The 7885-nt window shown below is 36.7% G+C and overlaps 1 long non-coding RNA gene across 1 annotated transcript; it reads right to left on the bottom strand.

Annotated features, from left to right (window-relative positions):
- Positions 1–1717: 1717 nt before the first annotated feature.
- On the bottom strand, positions 1718–4341 carry LOC147537642 (uncharacterized). Its single transcript, XR_015225708.1, has 2 exons — positions 4104–4341; positions 1718–2247 (listed from the first exon to the last, which is right to left on the bottom strand). It is a non-coding gene; the product is annotated as an uncharacterized LOC147537642 (long non-coding RNA).
- Positions 4342–7885: the final 3544 nt, after the last annotated feature.

The raw sequence follows: 7885 nt of genomic DNA, 5'->3' as shown, positions 1-7885 counted from the left end.
GCAATCCTAGATAACTCTGAGTCACTAACTCGATCATTTACTGCCACTAAAGAATCAGCAAGATTCTTTATTTTACTCAAGAACTCAGAGATAGAAGAAGGCCCTTTCTTAATGTTTTGAAGCTTGTTCCTGAGAGAGGACTTCTTGGCTTCAAATTCTTGAAGATAGATAAGTTCTAGGTATTTCCAAATCTCTCTAGCAGTTTTCAATCCTAATATGTCTGAAGCAATGGACTGATTTATAGTAGCCTTAATACAAGCCTTTACAAAGCTATCATTCTTCCTCCATTGAAGAAAGGCTGGATTAACTACATCCCTACCTTCAATGACAGTCAATTGAGGTGGCTCTTCTAAAGTTCCATCAATATAACATATTAGGTCATTACCCATGAGAGCATTTTCAATTTGATCTTTCCAAATTAGGAAATTCGATCCATCTAATCTAGTGGAAATTAAATTGGTAATGTTAGCATTATAAGAGATCTGACCTGAATTAGGGTTTGTAAATTCCATCACGAGTGATTTCTTTCTCTGATTCTGTGATACAGAAGATGAATCCCCTTCTTTCTTGGTGGTTTGCTGGTTAAATTCCTAATTGAATGACTGATTCTCTGATCACAGATGATTCAATTTCAATTTCGTTTGAGAAGAGATTGGTTTGCTGATTCTTTGATGACAGACAATCCAACTCTTATGATTACTTTTGTTTTGAGAAGAGATTGGTTTGCTGATTCTTTGATGACAGACAATCCAACTCTTATGATTACTTTCACTCTCGTCCCAATTTAGGGTTCTTCAATTTTGATCGAAAACACTTAGGGCTCTGATACCATGAAAGTAAAAACTGATTTATTAAGAAGTTCTTTACCCTTATTTATACATTGAGTTCGCAGCTAAAGAGAGATAAAGAACAACAATTATAGAGAGAGAAAGTAATCTTAACTAACTTGTTAGTTACACTAAACTGACTCTTAACAGACTAATCTAATTAACTAAAACGTGTGAGTTGTGTGTGTGAGTGGAGCGCCCTTAAACATCTTCAACATAGCTTGCACCAACTCAGTTCAAGACAGTTAAGTCAGTTAAGCTAAAACCTTCCTTCACCATTCGATCCTTCTCTCCTTCAGGCCTCTATCTCCTCTATCTCACAACTACTAAACAATATGGGTTAGGTCGACAATGGAATCACCATCTCCACTTAATTTCTCCATGTAGCAATGCCCCAGCTTGTTAATGAAATCTTGTTACTTGAAAAAAGAAACATTTAACCCACTCTTTGAAACCGCTAAACAATCTAAAACCGCCACACAAACCAAAATCCTTTTTGAAACCACTTTGAAAGTTGAAAGATCAATCACCAAAAACGCCAGAAAGTATGCTTTAGTGGGCCCAATTGACTAAGGGGCCCAGTGCGGGCGCCCAACCCTGGGTCATACACGGGGGCGCCCGCACCAGGTCATACACGGCCCTGTTGAGCATTCGTCGATTATATCTAATTCCCATTAAAATCTTATAGTTTTCAATTGGGTAATAACCGTCAGTTATTAAATCTTTATCATTTTGCAGATGAAGACTTAAAACTAACATAAACAGTTCTGATTGGACTTAGATAAACGGTTACCCATTGCCCCTATAGTTGAGTTAAGGAGGGCTGATTAAATTGATCCACATATTTATGTCTCGGGAGTGCTACAATGAAAAAAAAATTGAAAATATTCTTGACTTGATGACTCATTTTCACTAAAAGACAAAAGATTTTCAAAGTTTCTCAAAGTTTGACTTTGATCTGGACCATTCTTTTAACCGTGTGACACATCGAGTCAAGGATTTTGTCAACGATTCTTTGTACACTTAGCATTTCCCTTTAAGTTTCGATCAAACAAAATACTAAATTAAATAGGAGGATAGCCTGATAGAGAGACTTATATGAAAGATCGACCGGATAGATGATTTACGTATTAGTTTAAATTTCACATTTCATACCTATTACTAATTTAATTTCGATTATTTAGTTGGCATACCCAATCGGAAGTGACTCTCATACTTGTATCTAGGTCAATTATTTAGGTGGTATACCAAGTTTTGTCCCGAAGTTCATTAATCTTAAATAGAGTAGTTATTGAATAGCTAAGTTCTTGAATAGCTGTAGCGCCCCAAATCCTAAATCTCAAGCCGCCTTGAAATCGAAGATTTGAGACCTTCAAACTGGATCCACGAGCGACGCCTACCATGAGTGCACAATCAATACCTGAAAAATAAAATAGCTGGGTTAAAACCCAACTGCAGTAGATTTCCTCAAACCTAAGTCTCGGGTAGGCAAGCTCAATCCCCAATCAAGGAAGTATTTCATTCATATTCATTATTAGCGTTATCTGAAATTTAACGTGACAACTAACATAATACAACGAGATTTACCACACGCATGTAGAAATTAGCAATTTATGTTCTTGGTTATTAGGCTTTCAACGTCCTCGTATTCTAATCCAATTTTAACTCGCGTGATAATAATCTTTCTCTTTTTCAATAGGTATAAAAAGATCACACTATTCACCAAGATAGACCTTTATAGAACCCTAACTTGACAATTAAGTCAACAAAACATTATGCCAAAAGACACAATCATCTAACTCTCGTCGAATGATATGACAAGTTGGTGTCCACGTTGTATGAGGGTGTGGTCCACAAGGTCATCCATTGTGTTAGCGCCGACCCCATACGCTCCATACCTCGATCACATCCGGTAGAGAGGGTCGAACCAACCACATAAACTCATACAACCCTCCATCAACTCCATCATCACACACATAATAGCATCATACAACATACATAAGTTGAATGAGAGTGTGGCCCACAAGGTCATCCATTGTGTTAGCGCCGACCCCATACGCTCCATACCTACATCACTTCCGGTAGAGAGGGTCGAACCAACCACATAAACTCATACAACCCTCCATCACATCACACACATAATAGCATCATACAACAAACATAAGTCGAATGAGAGTGTGGCCCACAAGGTCATCCATTGTGTTAGCGCCGATCCCATACGCTCCATACCTACATCACCTTCGGTAGAGAGGGTCGAACCAACCACATAAACTCATACAACCCTCCATCACATCCATCGCATCACACATATAATAGCATCATACAATCATAATAGCATCACACCACAAATATTGGCTCTAATAAAGAATTACAAACAAGTTCACCCAACCATTCAAGCCAACAACACATAGCAAGTCAAAATGAATGATGCTCATGATAGATCCCCACATGGATCACAACCTCAAACAAACAAATAACAATAATAGTTAACAAATATAGACTCACTATATAAGGTATCAAATACCTAGGAAATACATTGCTTAAAGAATAGAAACCATGTGAATTATCTCAATCAATTCGCTCATAGGAGATTGTATCGACACCTAGTACAAAAACTATTATAACTCCTCACTCGGAACTTCAATTAACTCACCGTTTGAACCACTAGAAGGTAGACAAACAAACCTTTCCAACCATATAAGATACACACCGAGATTCATTACCAATCAATACCAGATCTAACTTTAATCTAGACCGAAATACAGTATGGACTGCTGTGACACCTCGTACGAAAACTAGTATAACTCCTTGCTCGGAAATCCAATTAAATAACCGTTTGAACCAATAGAAAGTAGACAAACAGACCTTTCCAACTATATAAGATACACACCAAGACTCATTACCAATCAATACCAGATTTACTTTTAATCTAGACAGAAATACAGTATGGACTGCTCTGACACTTCGTACGAAAACTATTGTAACTCCTCGCTCGGAAATCCAATTAACTCACCATTTGAAGCACTAAAAAGTAGACAAACAGACCTTTCCAACCATATAAAATAGACACCTAGATTCCTTACCAATAAATCTAGATCTAATTTTGAAGTTAGACCAAAACATTGTCATATATAGATATTTTATGGAATTCAAGATAGAACTAATATCTAAATCATTCAATCATTCTTTATAGAACTTCATGTAATTAACAATACTAAACCTATCATGGAATCAATTGAAAAAGCCTACAAAAGAATTAGGAGATAAGAAATCTACCTATTTTGTCTTAGATGACATCAAGAACACAATCATGCCTCTTTCTCTCTCTAGAGAACTCCATCTCTACCTCTTTTCTTCTTTATCCATTCTTCATTCACAAAAAGTGGTTTGTTGAAGATTAAGAATATATACTAACCATAGCATAAACAATACATAGATTTCTTCAACTTATTCATCAAAATCTTCTCCAAAGAATACTATTTCTCTTTCTCTCTCTAAGTTTTGTTCTAGATCTACAAAAAGAACTCTAGACCCCTTTTTATATAATTAACTCAAGCAGCCCTAGTTTTCCTTCTAACCCACTTCTATTTTATGGTGCTCAAGCCCACACTAACTTACTCTTCATATTAGGCCCAACCCCAAATTGACCTAGAGTTTTGCTATTTCCACCTAATTTGATATATATAGAAAATAGGGGTGTTACAATAGCTAAGTTCTTGAATTGGATTTTATTTTTCATTGTCCAATCCCCAGTGCGGGCGCCCAACCCTGGGTCATACACGGGGGCGCCCGCACCAGGTCATACACGGCCCTGTTGAGCATTCGTCGATTATATCTAATTCCCATTAAAATCTTATAGTTTTCAATTGGGTAATAACTGTCAGTTATTAAATCTTTATCATTTTGCAGATGAAGACTTAAAACTAACATAAACGGTTCTGATTGGACTTTAGATAAACGGTTACCCATTGCCCTTATAGTTGAGTTAAGGAGGGCTGATTAAATTGATCCAGATATTTATGTCTCGGGAGTGCTACAATGAAAAAAAAATTGGAAAAATTCTTGACTTGATGACTCATTTTCACTAAAAGACAAAAGATTTTCAAAGTTTCTCAAAGTTTGACTTTGATCCGAACCATTCTTTTAACCGTGTGACTCATCGAGTCAAGGATTTTGTCAACGAGTTTTTGTACACTTAGCATTTCCCTTTAAGTTTCGATCAAACAAAATACTAAATTAAATAGGAGGATAGCCTGATAGGGAGACTTATATGAAAGAACTCAACCGGATAGATGATTTACATATTAGTTTAAATTTCACATTTCATACCTATTACTAATTTAATTTCAATTATTTAGTTGGCATACCCAATCGGAAGTGACTCTCGTACTTGTATCTAGGTCAATTATTTAGCTGGTATACCAAGTTTTGTCCCGAAGTTCATTAATCTTAAATAGAGTAGTTATTGAATAGCTAAGTTCTTGAAATGGATTTTATTTTTCATTGTCCAATCCCCAATCTGTGAATCAACAATTTAATACATTAGTAATATTATTTTCGTACACTTACTAGCACGATGAAGTCGGTTATATTCAATCGGTGAATACTTATTTATTAATTAAAAGTTTGATGGATTTATTGCAGACATGCGTTGACCTTGCCTAAAAGCCAGATGCCGTGTAATCTTAATTGATTTTAACTTGTTTTCATTTTAGGCATGTGGTAGTTATAACTATTTGAATATGCAGAAATTTTAAAGGGAGATGCTAGAGAGCCCAAATTTTTTTGGCATTTTAGTGCCCAGCTGATGTGGAATCACTAAAAGACAAGGTTTTTTCAAAGTTTGACTACGGTGGGGACCGCTTTTATTTCTAAATGAGGAAATATGTCACCCTCTAAGTACCAATTTCTAAGTCACTCTATCATTTCCCAATTTTAAAATCAGATTTAAACAAAAAGTATAAATAAATACTCCTATTTTAGATCCAAACGAGAGGAACTGAGGAAGCCACAACTTAACCGGACCACCAACTCTCTCAATTCTATTCTATTCAAGCTTTGGAATCTTCCTCAGAAATTGTCATGGGTGGTTGACAACTAATAATTATATGAAAAATGATAGGGAACAAGAAAATCTAGACATACTCTAGACATACATCCTATGTGGCTTGCTTTGATTCATGTTTTTTATGATTCCAATTCACTGGACAACGAATCACAGCCGGCCACATAAGTTGTATGTCTAATGACATCAAGTTTGATGGTATTAACCTTAATTTAACACCACTTTGGATAGTTTAATGAAATGGTGGGTCTGTAAGCGACCCAATTTTCACTTGTAGCCCGCCGGTCTATTGCCTCCGACCGAAAACATGTTCATCTATGAGTGCTCGAGTCAGAAAAGGAGCACTTCTTGACTTGTTCTTCTATTTCATTTTGATTTTTTTCTCAAAATCTCTATCATACTTCTTAGATTTTTCATGTTTTTCGAAGGGTATCATTGCTATTTCATTCTCTGAAAAAAGAAATTGAAAGGTATTTTATCTTTCAATACAACGTATCAAAGGTTTTCGAAGTATTTAAACATTCGAAAAATATTTATCATTCGTTTTGGAGTTGATTTCAAAGTTTTTTAGAGTGATTTGTGAGTAGTAATGAAATTTCTCATATTTGAAAAGGTTGAAATGCTTTCGGAGTGGTCCATAAAACAATATCTCAGACTGTCCAGTCTAAGACATTTCAAACTCTCTTGTCCGAAAGCTTTTTGCCTAGGCCCATTCAAGAGTATAGTTACCCTGTCGCACTATTTGTTGATGTCAAAATTTGTCAATCCTTTATCTGTCAGAATAAAAGAGTCTTGATGGTGGACCACGCCTTGATCGATCAATCTGCTCCGTTGACTCCCGCTCCTGCTCTTGAGAACTTGGGGGAAAAACTGCAAGTAGCTCATAACTCTCTGACGCTCAATACAATCTGATTGCCCTTGCAGTTGAAGGATTGAGTAATTAAAGAACCTGCAAGTAGCTCATAACTCTCTTGTCCGAAAGCTTTTGGCCTAGGCCCATTCAAGAGTATAGTTACCCTGTCGCACTATTTGTTGATGTCAAAATTTGTCAATCCTTTATCTGTCAGAATAAAAGAGACTTGATGGTGGACCACGCCTTGATCGATCAATCTGCTCCGTTGACTCCCGCTCCTGCTCTTGAGAACTTGGGGGGAGAACCTGCAAGTAGCTCATAACTCTCTGACGCTCAATACAATCTGATTGCCCTTGCAGTTGAAGGATTGAGTAATTAGTGAACCTTTAAGTTCGTTGTGAACATACCTTCTCCGAGGTGATTTGATGTCCTTTTATATGTTGCTTTCGCCGACTGTTGATAGACGCTGATGATGAGGCGAACTTCTACCTTTCCATGTTGAGGACTTAAGGTATCAGCCTTGCTTACGTGGACTTTCTTAGCCTTCTCGTAAATCTCAGGCATACCTGGTTGTGTTTGAGTCAAAACAGGGCTTAAGGCGCCTAGGATGATAGTGTCGATCCTCAGTTATGGACTTGAGTTGCAGACCTCCTTCGAATTCGACTTCCCTGTTGACTTGACACGGGATGACCCACTGAAATTTTGATCTTCTCTTGAGTCATTGACCTCAATCAATTGATGACAGTTTTTTGAATCATCATTAACCAGTCTAAGGTAAGCGGGCCCATGAAACGCCAGTCAAACTCTTCTGACTGAAGTCAAGAGGGATTTGGGGTGCTAAAGGCAAAAAGGTCGATGGCGCCCTTAAAGATAATTAAGTTAGTGTTTGTTTCTCTTTAACTTCCGAATTGCACCTTGTCTAATTAACGTGCTGAATTCTCCAACTCAAATCGAGTCAATAAGTTATAGATGGGTTAATCATCACCATTCACATAAAGACAAATATTATTAAATCTTACTTCAATCAATCAGTCAGTTGAAAAAAAAAACAATACTACCTAATGCTAATGCTGACAATTGTATCACATAGAGGCAAAAAAACAACACTACCTAATGCTAATGCTGACAATTGTCATATAC

The sequence above is a fragment of the Eschscholzia californica genome, unplaced genomic scaffold (assembly GCF_041429995.1).
Source record: "Eschscholzia californica isolate CP2 unplaced genomic scaffold, dmEscCali1.0.p SCAF_5, whole genome shotgun sequence".
Taxonomy (NCBI): domain Eukaryota; kingdom Viridiplantae; phylum Streptophyta; class Magnoliopsida; order Ranunculales; family Papaveraceae; genus Eschscholzia; species Eschscholzia californica.
The sequence above is the reverse complement of the archived record's forward strand: the minus strand, read 5'-3'. Positions and strand labels throughout refer to the sequence as shown.